General features: G+C 38.6%; 1 protein-coding gene across 1 annotated transcript in view; it reads left to right on the top strand.

The window, feature by feature from the left end:
- Window positions 1-16,355, top strand: part of MOXD1 (monooxygenase DBH like 1) — a 136,881-nt gene that overhangs the window by 49,452 nt on the left and 71,074 nt on the right. The gene's annotated exons all lie outside the window — the stretch shown is intronic.

Below are 16,355 nucleotides of genomic sequence, written 5' to 3'. Positions count from 1 at the left end.
CTGTCTTATTCCTGAGGAGTGGCTGGTGGTTTTGAACTGCTGACTTTGCAGTTAGCAGCCCAGTGTATAACCACTATTCAACCGTGGCTTCTCCTGGCTTTAACAATGGACTCAAAAGTAATAAAGATCACGAGGATGGCACCGGGCCAGGGGTGTTTCCTTCTGTTGTATGTAGCGTCCAGGTGGGTTGGAAGTAACCTGATGGAACCTAACAGCACATCTGTATAACAAGTATGGATAAAACACACACAAAGTGGACATTTAAAATCATTTACAGAAAATCAGACTATGGAATCATAAATCTTCATAAAGTCTATATTGGCTAGTGGCTGAGGTCAGCACTAGTGGGGTCAGTCTACCTGGTTCAAATCTTCGCTCTACCATTTGCGTGTATGTGATCCAGGATAAGCAACTGAACCTCTTTGGGTTTCAGGTTTCCATCTAAAAATAAGGTTCATAATAGAACTTGTCTGAAATGGTAGTTGTTTGTATCAAATAAGATGAATTATTAGTGTGCTTATATAGTTGAGAGTTGAATAAGTACTAACTATATTCCAAATTCACTCTGGTTTTCTGGTACGTTCCAATCTCAGAGACAGGTGTGTACAGTGCATAAGGAAGGACTCCAGAAATAAGTAGGAGTGTATTCTCCCTCTGTTTTTCATTAGTTTTATGACTGTGGGCAAGCCAACTTCTCAGAGATTGTGTCCACACTTGCCAAGTAAAGAAAATGCTTTCTAAGGAGCTTAAATGTGTACAAGAGCAATCACCTGTGGCATAATAGGCTCATAATAGCTTGTTTTCTTCTCTTGATGGGAATTATAGAGAAGAATGGCTAAGACGTAATCTAGCATTTTCTCAGACTTGCAGTTCAGCAGTATTTAAGCCACAGTAGTCGGCAAGTCTCTATTCTATATTGCAGAAAAAATATCTCTGGGAATTACATTTCATAGCTTGCTACCCTTTCTTCGAACCCAATGAAATCTAAGCTAATTTCCTGCTGCTCTCGTCTAAGTAAGGATAAGAACCAGCTGGTGACTGTCCTCCGGGAACTAGTCTTTCCCGTTTCCAGGTCATCCATTAACCTCCCATTTTATGACTTTGAATAATTCAATTTTTTCCACAGACAAAAAGGGGATTTATTTTTCTCAGTTTTACCACCCAACTCTACCTAAATTTACCATGCCTTTTCCAATTAATCCAAAGGATCAAATGATGTAATTGAAAGGTATTAGCACATTTATAGGCAATTAGGGGCAGTAATATTGGTAAATGATTAATAGCACTTTTATTGAAGACATAAGATATTTATGTTGAATTCTAGTTGTTGACACCATATTATTAAGAGGTATGGAAATACAATTTGAGTAATGTTTACTTATATATAAGGAAGATTGAAGTAAAATATGTACATCTTTGGCTAATTAAAATACATTAGCTCATTATATTTTCAGTTTCCTATGAGGTTAAGTTGAATTACCACCACTTTCTAGATGAATGAATTCAATTTCTAAAGCTAATGGGTTTTTTTTCTATATGATCCTATTAGTTATGACCTAATGATTTTTCAAGATGATATGCATTATTGTGGTAGTTACATAATCTGTTGTCAAATTGAGACTTACGAGTGAAGGGGTGGAGTTTAGCTTGCCAATTGGGTCGCAGCTTGATGACCTATTTAGAGGTGCTAAGGAGATAAATACCTCACTGAAGGCAGGACACATGCGGATTCCCTGAGAGACATTGTGGACAGCAAGCCCCATGGAGCTACGCTGATGGCAGCCGGAGCCCTGGAAGCTGTAGGAATGACATGGAGACCTCTGCCAGTGCTGAGATGCTTCTACCGCCACTGGCTCCACAAGACTTTCTACCCACTGGCCTGTGATCTTCCTGGATTCATCATTATTGCATAGCTGCATGAGTCTAATGAGGAATGTGTGGACTAGTGTTGGACACATGGGCTAATGTTGGACTTATGGACTTGATCTGAGCTGGGCTGGAATATTTTCCCAATATCCAAATGCTCTTGTATACAGAGCTCTTTCTTATACACATATGGGTATCTATGAATATGTTTCTCTAGTCAACCCTGACTAATGCAGCTATAATGAAAATTCACTTTTTGAGATGTCTCATAGCTTAGTATATATCTAACCGTGGGTCGTTGGAGTAAGCTTTTCATAGCTTTGGCTACTTTTGAGACCTACAGGACCAATACATAGACCAGGGCAACGTGAGTTGCCACTACCAGGGCCTTCTAGAGCAAACAGTTGAAATATCCTAAAAACTGACTTAGACCTAGTTGAAAGAGTACTAATTCACACAGGATTGGTATTTTTAGCCCTGGGGGTTGAAAAATGATCCCTAACAAGAAATGATGCATTATGATTTAGGAAGTCATTTAAGTAGATTATAGTTAAAATGATTAGCCTAACAATTATGGATATGGGTACAAAAAGGGACAGACTGTTAAATTTCCATTATTAAAACCAAGAAACAAAACCGTTGCCATGAAATTGATTCTGACTCGTAGAGACCCTACAGGAAAGAGTAAAACTACCCTACAGGGCTTCTAAAGCTGGGCGTTACTATGGGAATGGACTGCCACATCTTTCTCCCGGAGATGATACTCTCACTGTCGTTGGGTCGATGCTGACTCCTAGTGACCCTCCAGGACAGGGTAGAATTGCCTCTGTGGGTTTATGAGACTCTAACTCTTTATGGAAGTAGAAAGTCTCATCTTTCTCCCATGGAGTGGCTGGTGGTTTTGAACTGCTGACTGTGGGTTGTAGCCCAGTGCATAACCACTATGCTACCAGAACTCCAGAGATATTAGGAAAAGATAAATTAGAGTTAATTTTTGTGGAAAATCATCAATTTGAAATTAGAGCCTGCTTATTTTATTGGACTTGTGTTGCAACTCAAGTGTGGCCCATATCTAATCCTCAGTGTTTGTGTAGTGGACAGAAAATTGAGTTTTTGATATTTCCAAGTCAATGATCCATGTATATTGTTCTAAAAAGATGTCATACATGTACACATTCCTTTTCTAAACAGTATTTGAAATTCTATAACAGTGGTTAAATTAATGATACTGCCAATAGAATTACCACATGCTCCATAGGGATCATATGTAACATTCCCCAATAAAAGGAAAATGATGTCTCTAAAGTGGACTGGTGACATATATAAACCATAGCTATATATATTTTTTATATATATATATATAAAAAATCCACATGAGTGGATTTTTTTCTCAAACAGTTGTATTAGCATATAATTTGCATACCATGCAATTAAATAGTTCAATTTCAACAAGAAGAGTTGGACAATCATGACCACAATCAGTTGGAGAACATTGTCTTCATGCTTGTACTCATCATTATTAGCTCCCCATTTCCCCCCAGCCTCCCCTGCCATACACCCAAGTAACCATTAATCCAGTTACTATCTCTACAGAGTTACCTATCCTGGATTTCATATGCAGAAAAAACCCTAAAACAAATAAGCAAGCAAAAACTAACAAGAATAACAAAGTAAAACAAATAAAAACCTCAATCAAAACAAAAGAAAATTATTAAAAACTAGAACAAATTTAAATGGAACATAAGGGAGATCAAATGACAAGGTGCTAAATTTTAACCTAACAACCCATGACAGTGCAGCTGTTCTCATCCCTGGTCCATGGGCAGAGGGAATTCACCAGGGGTAATTCATGTGTATTTTCGCTTCACTTATTTTTAAAACCGAAGGAGCTTTAAAATGTGCCAAAAGGGAGATCAAATGATAAGATATTGCACTGTGACTTAATTACATCTGTTATTATTGACTTTACAATGCGCTTTGTTTGATAACAGGCTATTCACATCCCTCAATTATCATCGAAAGGGATTTATCCTCTGTGGACTTTGCAAATGAATTTGGGGCTTGAGCTGTAATCCAGAGCCTTCTGCAAACTAGGTGTGCACAATTTAAGCTCTGATACCATTTCTTTCCTTTAGATTTTGATTATTTTAGATGTAGATGATTTATTTACCATCCTTGGATCAAATAGGCTGGTGTGCTTCTTCCATGTGGACTTAGTTGATGCCTCATTTAGACGGGTTCTTGTTTGAAAAGAATCCTTTAAGACCCAAGGTGCTATTCTTTCAGATAGCTGTTCACCATCTAGCTTCCTCACCACACTTTTTTATAGCACCCATATCATCAGTAGTCTCTTTGTGAGGGTGAGATTCAAGTATGGCCATGCCATAAGAACCAGTTCATTGTTCTCAGATTGGGGCTAGAATTAATTACAAGCCCCAAATCTAATTATGCATCCGTGGTTTATATATATCTCTTATTCACCTTTGTGTTAGTCTAGGTAGACTAGAGAAACAAATTCATAGACCCTCATTTGTATAAAAAAGAGCTTTATAGCAGATCAAGTCCACAAGTCCAATGTGAGCCTATATGTCTGATACCAATCTATAAAGTCCCCTCAGACTCACAAAACACATGCAATGACGCCGAAAACAGGGCAATCATGGGACAGTGGGTGCAAAGTCTTGTGGATTCAGTGGTGGATTCAGAAGCATCGCAGTGCTGGCAGGGGTCTCCCCGTGGTTCCTCTAGTTCCCAGGGTATGGGGTCTGTCAGCATAGTGCCGTGTGTCTTGTCAGTAGAGTGTCTCTCAGGGAATGAACAGAGAGAGTGTGTGTCTTTTGCCTCCAAGGAAGAAATTCAGGAGTTCCCAAAATTCTCAGGAGTAGGCAATGCCCACACAGAGGGCTCATTGGCTATGATCTGATTGACAGACTAGACTCCACCCCTTCATTCTTAATCCTCTCACATCCCAAATTGACACCAGATTATGTAATTACCACAACCTGAGAGCCATAATTGTTATTTTATGTTAGAGAGCATTATCAATAATCCCCCTGGTGAATCCCCTCTGAACATTGACCAGGGATGTAAATAGCCTTGCTGTCAGAAAGAGTGGATTAATGCAGATGTAGTTAGGTAATATTTAACACTTTGTTATTTGTTCTCCCTTTTTACCCATTTTTAATTTGTTCTATTTTTATTAGATTCTGTTATCTTTTCAATTTAGGTTTTCTGTGTTTTGTTTTGCCATCATTACTGAGCTTTTTCTTTATTAGGTTTTTTTCTATGTAAAATCCCTGGTAGGTAAATCCATATAGGGAGTAACTGTATTAATAGCTCCTTGGGATTATGGCAGGATAAGTTGGGGTAGATGAGGAGCTAATAATAATGAGGACAAGAAAGAAGAAAAAAAAATTTTAATTGATTGTAGTGATGATTGCACATAATTTTAAATAATTTAAACTATTAAATGGTATTATGTGAATTATATGTTAATACAATTCTGGAAAAAAAAAACCCTTTGGAATGTAGTGAAAATAGTGGTAAAGTCCTGTTTTTCTCCTCTAAAATTATTGTTGTGTGGTAACATTCAGTCAATGCCATGTAACTGAGTGGAATCCCTCATCAGCTGTTCTTGGCTTTATTCTTTATGAGAGCAGATTGCCAGGACTTCCTCCAACATATCATTGAGATATCACTGCTGACACCTGATAGATATTGACTGAAAGCAGAGAATATCAGAAAGAGGTACATCTGTGTTTTATTGATTATGCAAAGACATTTGGTTCCGTTGATCACAAGACACTATGCGTAGCATGGAAAAGAATGGTAATCCCAGAGCACTTCATGTTACTCATTTGGAACATATACATTTATCAACAGACAGTATTTTGAATAGAATAAACTTCTAGGAATTGATGGAATATCCATCGAAATATTTCAGAAAGTTGAAGAAGCATTGGAAGCACTCATTTGTCTATGCCAGGAAATTTGGGAGACAGCCACCTGGCCAACTGACTGGAAGAGATCCAATTTTGTGCCCATTCTAAAGAAAGGTAACCCCACAGAATGCTCAAAATGTAGAACAACATCATTGATACTGCACACAAGTAAAATGTACTTAAGATCATCTAACAATGGTTACAGCCGAACATTGACAGGGAACTGCCAGAAGTTCAGGACAGATTCAGAAGAGGATTTGGAACAAAGGATATCATTGCTGATGTCTCATAGATCTTAGTTCAAAGCACTGAATACCAGAAAGATATTTACTTGTTTTTAATAGACTATGCCAAGGCATTCAACTGTGTGGACCATAATAAACTATGGATAACATTGAGAATAATGGGAATCCAAAACACCTCATTGTACAAATGCAGAACTTGTACATGGATCAAGAGGCAGCTATGCAAACAGAAGGAGGGAATATTGCATGATTTAAAATCAATACAGGTATATGTCAGGGTTGTATCTTTTCACCATACGTGTTCAATCTGTATGCTGAACAAATAAGCAGAGTAGCTAGATATATGAAGAAGAGTATGGCATCATCAGGATTGGAGCAAGGCTTCTGAACCACCTGCAAGATGCAGTTGACACTTCCTTTCTTGCTGAAAGTGAGGAGGAATTGAAGCACTTGCTGATGGAGATCAATTATTGTAGGCTTCAGTGTGGATTACAACTCAATATAAGGAAGACCAACATCCTCACAACTGGACCAATCGGTAACATTATGATAAATAGAAAAGGTTGACATTGTCAAGGATTTTGGCTTGCTTGAATCCACAGTCAATACTCTTGGAAGCAGCAGTAAAGATATCAAAAGACACATTGCTTAAGGTAATTGTGCTGTGCAAGGACATCATTTTTACGACTAATGTGAGCCTGACCCAAGTCATGGTATTTTCCATTGCATCATATGCATGTGAAATTTGCATATTGAATAAGAAAGACTGTAGACGAATTGATGCATTTGAACTTTGGTGCTAGAAAAGAGTATTGAAAGTACTATGGACTGAAAAAAGGACAAACCTGTGTGATCATGAGGTGGTGCCAGGAAGAGATATCAGAAGTTCAAAAACAAGCAACCAAATAGATGCTAAGGGGCTTGGATGTAGTGAAGACCCCAAACCCACCTGTTAGATAATTGGACAGTCTCTCTCAGAAGGGCCACACGGATGGGATGAAAAATCCAGGCACTGATGTGCCACATCAATAGTTAAAGTATCCTCTAGTTCTTTAATATTTCCTCCCCTTACTATTATGGTTTATATTTGTTTTACCTCATAAATCATGTTAGATTTGCATATATGCATTTGTATATTTAACATCGTTCAGTACATGAAACCAAGATAGATAACCCTTCAGAAACAGTAACAGGAGTAATGGTTCCCTGGGTGTCTTGGAAGAGGGGGATGGAATAGAGAGCTGATATCGTTGATGACTGTATAATCCCACTCGATGGGATTGAATAGCAGAATTATATGTGAATGAATATATTGGGTTGTGTAAGAAATGGAAAAACAAAACAAAAGTATTATAGGGGAAAATTAAGGGTTCCTGGGGGTAGAGTGAGGAAGGGAGGGGATAAAGGGGATACGACATCAAGGAGTTCAGAAGAAATAAAATATTTTGAAACTGAATGTGGTAGCAATTGTGAAATACTACTTGATGTGATTGAACTATGGATTGTTAATATATCTGTAAGAGCTCCCAATAATATGATAAAAATTTTTAAAAAACAAAAAGAAAAGGATGCCTGCTCTTTCCCTGCATATGCAACAATGACGTTTTTTTTAATGGTTTTCGGGAATGGAGCACAACAATTAGCAGGAAAATAACTATATATGTAGTGTAAACTAATTTTAAATAAATGAGGCATTTAATATTTGAATTTATAAAATTCATAAATTTAAAGGATATTTTTATACACCCTTAAAGCAAGCTAGTAAAAAAAAAGCTGCACAGTTGTACATCTTAAAAGATTTGACCTTACTTGGTGCATTTAATATTATTGTATCTCTGTCTCATATATATTCAGCTCATGTACAAGACTATAATAAGTTTTCTATTTTATAAAGGAAATATTTACACCAGCTATCAAAACATTACAGTTACATCTTGCTTCATGGAGTAATGATTGCATTTTCCTGGGTTTATAATGAAGTGCTCACATTGCAACCATTTGGACCAGAATCGGATCCAGATCTTTGTGACATCGGTCCTTCTTATTGTCTCTTTTGAAGAGCTCCCCCCCCCCAACTGATCTCAAACCTCTGGTTAGAATCATTGTTTCAGATTTATTACAAATTTCCGTAGGATTCCATTTGAGTGGTATTTTATTGCCTCTAGCAAAATACTCTTTATCTTTTAGCATTAATATATTATTGTAGTGATGCACATTTTCACTCAAATATTGTGTACATTCCAATAAGATTTGACCAACATTAAACCCCTACTATTCATATGCAAGGAGTCATGGTGGCATAGTGGTTATGTGTTGGACTTCTAGCTACAAAGTCAGGAGTTCAAATCCACCATCTGCTCTTCAGGAACATGAGAGGGTTTCTACCCCTGTGAAAAGTCCCAGTCTTGGGAACTCACAGGAGCAGTTTTACCCTTTCCTCCAGGATCTGTGTGAGTTGGGCATCAGCTCGATGGAAGAGAGGGGTTTTTTTTTAACTTAAATGCAAAATGTTAGGTGTCTGCACATAAGGAAAACTTTAGCAGTGCATTGTTCTGAGATATTTTCCTCATGGACATGGAGATGCAAAAGCCACAGCTGTTTCCTGGTGTTTCTACAGCTGCTTTTCATTATAAAATTTGAATATAAACGAATTCAGATGTAAGGGAAAAATATGTCCTATGAAGGAAAAGAATTTATGCTCTATTGAAATCCGGACATTGAAGTTAATTCTGTACATTAATGTTTTAATGTCATGGACACATTTTAGAAATGATATGCCAACGTTAAACTGGCATCACTGATGCTAAAATGGATGTACAGAATTATGGTTCAAGGGAGATTTTTGCATCCCTGAAGAATCACTGAAGTGCTCAATAGGACACTTTAAGTATCAAGTAAAGGCAAAACTAAGTCAATGACTTCAGCAAAGAACTCAATGCTACCCAGAGCCTCTGGTTCTTAAGCTTCACCCGAGGAAGTCCTGAGACTATAAACTCTAGGCTAGGCACAGTTATCTGTGGTGTGCTTCTGAATCCAGAAATTTAACATGTTCACTGTATATCTTAATCCGTTGGAAAGCACCCCTTCACATAACAACACTAAATTGCAAAGCATGCTCTAAATCCCAAGGCACGGGCAATAAAGGAAAGAAGGAGAGAGGAAAGCAGGAAAGCAGGAGAGAGCTGCGAGGGCTTCGGCATTGCCCAGGCCTTAGAGAAAGAAGAGTATCAAGAAAAAGTAAAGTTGATTGACGGCAAGCGCTGTGTGTGTAATGGTGGGTGGTGTGGGTGTGGGTGTGTGGTGGCAGGACAGTGGGGCTGTTGAAGACTTGAGTTTGGAAATGAGTTGTGATCGTGGTGAGAATGGCAAGCCGGCAGCTTCTGTTTATGCCTGGGAATGTCAAGATGCAATTAGAGAAGCAGAACCCATGATTAGTGAGCGCATTTCGCATGTTGTGGACCATCTTGGTGATGCACAGCACAAACGTGTGAAGTAGGTAGTCTGTGATCTTCATTTCACCGAAGTGGTAAAGCAAGCCCAGTGAGGTTTTATCACTTGCCCGTTGTTGATAATTTTCTCATTTGTTTACTTATTCCTGGGGAAGGTAGTGCATTTTGACTGATAAAAGCGTGTCTTCTGATTCAGCTATAAAACATGACTTTCAGGTCTGTGAATAACAAGATAGAGCCTGGAAAGTAAGACTTACCGCAGCATTGAAGTTCTGGAGTATTGCACATTGGAAGTGTTACACAGGGGTCTGTGCGGAAGCTCCATTTGGGCACACATGAAGCAAAGAATAATTGATGTGACAACCAACATCTGCTTGTGCTAGAGCCCGCTAGCAGCTGCTGGCCAAACTGTAAACCCATAGTCTAGTTATGCAAGATTACGATGCAGAATCCTTGCAGTGAGTTGTCAAGGAAACTGTGTTATTTTGATCAGGGAATGCTTTGACCATACCAAAGCCCCCAGTGTGAACTATGGAAGGGGATTCCAACTTTGACCTTACCACCTAAATGGGGGCCCTGGTTGTGTCTTGAATGAGACCATTGTATGACTTTTGTCCCCAGGCATGAGCTTCCACATTTTGCTTAGTTAAAACTCGAGCCAGATGGGTCAGATCCTCAAACAGAAATCTAGGCTACTCCTTCCTTGCACACATACAAGCAGGTCACCACTCAGTCCTTTAAAGTAGAGCCGCAGACAGTTAGTTCCTCAAAGGAGGCAAAAGGTCGTTCTGTGCTTGTGGGGATGAGAAGGTTAGCCTTTGAGCCACAAAGATCTGGCTATTGAGTTTGCTGGTAGTAACGGGCATCCAGTCTCGCTCCCTACGCGTTTACTTATAACTTAAATACTTATTATATATATGGGCTTTGTTTTACCAATGAGGTGTGTATCATTTAGCTTTCCATTGCATGGAATCATAGACCTAGTAAAGTTCTCCAGAGATTATTTATTCATGTATTGCTCACAGTTTGAAAATTCTTGCCTTACAAGCATTTTCCAAAGATTTGTTTCTCATAAATAACAAAAATTTCCAGAGACTTTAAAAATCATCTTCTTTAGTTAGAGTGGGTGTTTTTTCCAGAATAACTGAGTTTGACCAGATGGTCTTCAATGTCAAGTTGAAATTGGTGGTGTGTAGACAGAAATGAAACGTGAACGTTTTCATTACAAGAATCACTGTAACCATATGCTAGGGAGAACTCAATACCTGGTGGCGTAGTGGTTTATGAGTTGGGCTGCTAAGCATGAGGTTAGCAGTTTGAAACCACCAGCCACTATGCAGAGCAAAGTTGAGGCATTCTACTCCAGTAAAGAGTTACAGACTTGGAAACTCACAGGGGCAGTTCTATCCTGTCCTAGACAGTTGCTATGCATCAGAATTGAGTTGATGGCAGTGAGTTTGGTTTTTGGTACTCAGAAATACTCTGAAAGGGTTGCTAAAAAAAACCAACAACATTGAATTTTAGAAGACATTTACTGATTACTTACTATATGTCAGATATTGCTTTATTAACTACTCTTAGTTATTTAGTACTGTGAAGAAACACCAGAAGTGGGTGGCTTTGATGAACATTCATTTATTTTCTCACATTTTAGGAAGCAATAAAAATAATTTTAGTGTGTTCTCACTAGAGAGTCTTTCTCTGCTCTTTGCTTCTCAGCTTCAATTCCTGGAGAAGCTCTGGGAGTGTAGTAGGTACGTGTTGGGCTGCTGCTAATCTAATGGTCACCAGTTCCAAATTACCAGCTGCTTCAAGTGAGAAAGATAAGGCTTTCTACTCCTGGAAAAGTTTCGAGCCTCAGAAACCCGCAAGGTCAAATGGACCCTGACCTACAGTGTTGCTCTGAGTCAGAAGTGACTCGGTGCCAATGAGTTTGATTTGGGTTTTGGCAATCAATTGGCATGTGCTTCCATGTGAGCTTCGGTTTGCTTGCTTCATCTGCCCTCTTCGATGTGACAAGATTTATTTTAGATGCACCCTCCATTCGTACAGCCTCATTACCATCACAAAGACTACCTATTCCAAAATAGGATTATAATCCATAGGTATAAAGTTCCTTAACCAACCCTATTGCCTCAAGTCCATAATGCCTCATAGCAACCCTCTATGGCAGGATAGAACTGCTCTATGGAGTTTCCAAGGTTATACAACGATACAGATGACTGCCACATCTTTCCCCCAGAGTAGCTAGTTCGTTCAAACCACTGACCTTCTGGTTAGCAGTCAAGCACTTAGCCACTGTGCCACCACAGCTTTAATCCAGAGGTATAAAACTCAAAACTCATTGCCATCGAGTCAATACCCTCTCGTGATGGTTCTGTAGGATTGGGCAGAACTATCCCCATGGATTTCCAAGACTTAATTCTTTCTAGAATGCTCAGTCTTTCTCCCACAGGGCAACTGGTAGTTTTGGACTGCTGACCTTGTGGATTGCAGTCCAACTCCTAATCATTACACCACCAGGGATCCTATGCCTATTGATTGGTATAGGGGTTAGATTTTACAACACATGTTTTGGGGGAATACGATTAAATCCAAAACAACTCCTTATACCATTTTACAGATGAGAACATGAGTAAAAAATTTAGATGACTTCTCTAGAATTGCAGACTGAGGATAGAAACCCGGACTTGTGTGACACTAATGCTCAAACTTTTAACCATTATGGTGGACTCTTTTCAATGCAGTGTGTTATGCATTTAGGTGTTACTAGTGTTATAAAACACCACTACGTAGTCTGTCTGTGGGAATTTGAACTATTTCTTATCTGAGTCTATGTTTAGAGAGCACTGTCTTTCTAGTAAGGAGCCCAATGGTGGCTGTAGGTTAATCCTTGAGATGGTAATTACAAAGTTGATGGCTCGAGCCTACCAGCCACTCAGGAAGAGAAAGTTGAAGCTGTTGGTTTCTGAGATTACTCTGTGTGTCAGATCCTATTCTGTGGCAGTGCTTTGGGACAGTTTGTCTTTTTAGTGACATATACCTGGATTCAATCCTCAATTTACCACTTAATATTAATATTGAGTTGTTTCAATTAATGATCTCTATTTGTCTATGCTAGTATCTAACATTCACTGCAATGGCTACACAGAATCCACAGACAAAATTCATGAATTTATTTATTAAAGAAAATTGTAATGTAAATGAGAAACACTCAGGATAGTTCTTTACCACGACATGTTACAAAATTCTTTCAAGTGTTCTAGAAAAAGCCCAGAGGGGCATATCATTGTGTTGTAGGCTTCAACCCGAAGGTCTTCAGCACAAGCTCCAGTGGTCAGCAAATCTGGCTCTCTGAATTAAGTGCACAGAGGCACTGCACTCCAAGTCTCAGTTGGAGGGCACTCAGCTTGACCTCTGTGGATCAGCAAGCCCAGCTATCCCAATTAAGTGTCCAGGGGCACTCCACTCCACACACCAGCTTCCTGCACAAAAACACTCAGCTTTACATGTTCTGTGGTTTGGGAAGCCTATCTCTCTGTTCCATACTCTGGCTCCTGGTTCTGCTGCTGCACCTCTGCTATTAGAGGTATTTTCTGGATCCAGAAGGTTCACTGCACTGGGAACTCATGTCCAGTGCTGGGCGTGCTCCACTCTTGGCTCTTTCTGGTAATGAGATCCCTCCTCCTGCTTCACAGAGGGCTCATTTTATACACAGTCAGATGGTACACCAGAGAATCATGTTCACAAGTACTTACAATTAATCCTATCAGTATCTTCTTCCACCTTATTACCAGACTCATGCAGGATATGGTCATTTGGGGGCATGTAGAGACTTTGGCCAGAAGAGCAACATTAAATAATTCCCTGCCCCTGCAAATATGACATCGGGTAACTATAGAACTTCTGGAGCCTCACTTTCCTCTTCTGTACAATGGAGACACTACCTATACACAAGAACACTGTGGACTAGAAAGTGCTTATGCAATACCCGAGGTGTGATAGATGCTAAATATTCTTCTTTTATGATGACCGTGTTGGCCTCTAAGCCTCTAAAGATTGTTTGCATTTCTCAACATTTTATTTTTTGTGGTTGTAGAAAATGATGTTGTGGAAAGTAATCTTTCCCATCCAGTTAATTAATTGAAAAATGGTTGCATATCAGGCTACTAGCCACAAGGTCAGCAGTTTGAAACCACCAGCAGTTCCACCAGAGAAAGACGAGGTTTCTACTCCAATAAAGAATTATAGTCTGCTCCCGCCCCCAATCTTTCTCTCTCTCTCTGCCCAGTGTTTTAATATCTCACTCATTCTCCGTGAATGGAAACCCAATAAAAACCTCACTGTCACTTTCACAAAAAAAAAAAAAAAGAATTATAGTCTCAGAAACTCCCAGGGGACAATTCTACTCTGTCCTTTAGATTCTTTGTGAGTCAGAATCAACTTGATGGCAGTGAATTTGAGTTGAGTTTCAAGGATTTAAATTTAGGTCACCAGACCCAAATTGCTCTTTATTTGTATTTTTCTTTCACTGTATAAAATTCAAAAGAAAAAAGTTTAAAAAATGTAATTGAGATTAATAATCCCTCCTACTGTGTAAACTTTTGAAAATCTACAGTGAAAGAATTTGTAGAACATACTAGAAAGCTTCTAATTTGTTGGATATAATTATCCAATAATTTAGAGCCGTTTTGAAACTCACTTTGATTCCATTGTTCTTGTGAAACTTAAAAGAGGAAAAATGAAATGTGTTTGTTTGAATCCATTTGGCTTTTATATTAATTTCCTTATAAATTCTACTTCATTATACTTTCTTTGCTTTTTATTTCTATGTTCACTTTTAATATAAGCACTAATTCTTTTAAGAAGTAACCTGCCAAATGCATCTTATTTATTATGCAATACAAGCTTTCATTGCAAGAGATTGTAAGATTCACAGCTAAATTAAATTTATAATGTTAGAATACTGTTTCTTTTTTTCCCCCCAATGATAAACAGGAAATGTCAGTACTCTGAGTAACATTTTCCACTCATATAGCAAATGAAATTTTCCAACCATTTGTTGGTTTCACCACATTTTTTTCAACTGGATTTATTCCAAATGCATTTATATTCCAAATACATTTATTTTATGGAATTTATTTCTTCTTCATCTTTAATTAATAATCATTTTCAATGCATATGTGATATGATTATCCTGCTGGCATTGCCTTTAACAACTTTGCAATGAGTTTACCATTGTTAAGTATTTCCCATTGTTTAATAGATTAAAGAGTTTGTTCTACTCACAATTCTGCAAGAGGAGGCTTTATTTTTTTTTTTTTTGCTTTCTGAAATCTGCATAGATATGAACTGATTTGACACAATTAAACATTTTATAATTTCATTTAAGGCAAGTTTTACAATGAATTTACACGCCTTCTACTGTTCAGTTTGGTGGATGTTTCCAATGGGGGCTTGTGACCATCGGTGCTGCTGTAAACACGTTTGCACATCCTCTCGTCCCTCCTCCCTTCTTCTCTCCCCGCTTCTTCTCTCCCCGCCCTTCCATTTTTCTTCCCATATCCTGTCCTTCCCTTCTGCACTCTGCGGAGCCTTCAGTATACTGATGAGTAGAAATAGTGAGGTTGTTTCCCTTGCTCATTCCTTCTCTTCGAGGGAAAACTGTCAGTCTGTTGCTATGAGGAATGAGGTCGACCCTAGATCGTTCTATCTGTTCCTGTCCAGGTGACTCCGATTGTATGAGTATCGGACTGTTGCCACTTCTAGTTGTCCTGGGAGTCACTGAAATTCTGTTTATTTGTTTTCAGTTTGAATAGTTCCATGGCTGTATTTTCACATTCACCCATCTTTTTTCCTTCGTTATTTAAAGCCAGTTGCCTTTCAGTTGATTCTCATTCCTGCCAACCCATGTGTATCAGAGAGGAACTATGCTCCAGAGTGCTGGGTGACTGGGTGATTTTCTGAGTCATCAGCATGCCTTTCTTGTAAGATGTTGCTGGGTTGACTCAAATCACCAACCTTCTGGTTAACACCCAAGCACGTTAACTCTGTGAACTACTCAAGGACTCTTCTTCATGATCGAATCCGTACTTTATTCTTCTTCTTGGCATTATTTCAATCTCTGAAAGCTACATTTGGGTGTTTTTTTCTGTCATCCATGTCTCTATTTATTCTCAATCTATGCTCAATCTTCTTGAAAATATGGAATATAGTTATAATAACTGTTTCAAAGCCCTTATATACTGCATCTATTATTTATATGATTAGTTGTAATTTAGTTTTTCTCCCTTTATAGATTTAAAAAAAATCTTATTTGTATACCTGGTAATTTTTTATTTGATGCCAGACACTTTGAAATGTACAATCAATGTTCATGGAAACTTAAGTCAAGAGATTGAAAGATGTGTAGCAATGGGTAAATCTGCTGCATAAGACCTCTTTACCATATTGAAGAGTAAGGATGTGGCTTTGAGGCCTAAGGTGTGCCTGACCCAAGCCATGATGTTCTCTGTTGCATCATATGCATGTGAATGTTGGACATTGGATGAGGAAGAACAAAGAAGAACCAATACATTTGAATGATGGTGCTGGAGAAGAATATTGAAAGTACCATAGACTGCTAAAAGGACAAACTGATTTGCCTTGGAAGAAGTAAAGCCAAACAGAGTACACCTTAGAGGCACGGATGGCAAGACTTCTTACATAGTTCGGACAGGTTGTCACGGTAGACCAGTCCCTGGAGGAGGACATCATGTTTGGTAAAGTGAAGGGGGTTTGGAAAAGAGGAAGGCCCTTGCTAAAATGGCTTGGCACAGTCGCTACAACCAGGGGCCCAGGCATAGGCCCCATGT

This window comes from Echinops telfairi, unplaced genomic scaffold (genome assembly GCF_000313985.2).
Source record: "Echinops telfairi isolate 266 unplaced genomic scaffold, ASM31398v2 ScPeMD7_3533;HRSCAF=4204_0, whole genome shotgun sequence".
NCBI classification, from domain to species: domain Eukaryota; kingdom Metazoa; phylum Chordata; class Mammalia; order Afrosoricida; family Tenrecidae; genus Echinops; species Echinops telfairi.
Note: the sequence above shows the minus strand (reverse complement) of the source record. Positions and strands in the feature narration are given on the sequence as shown.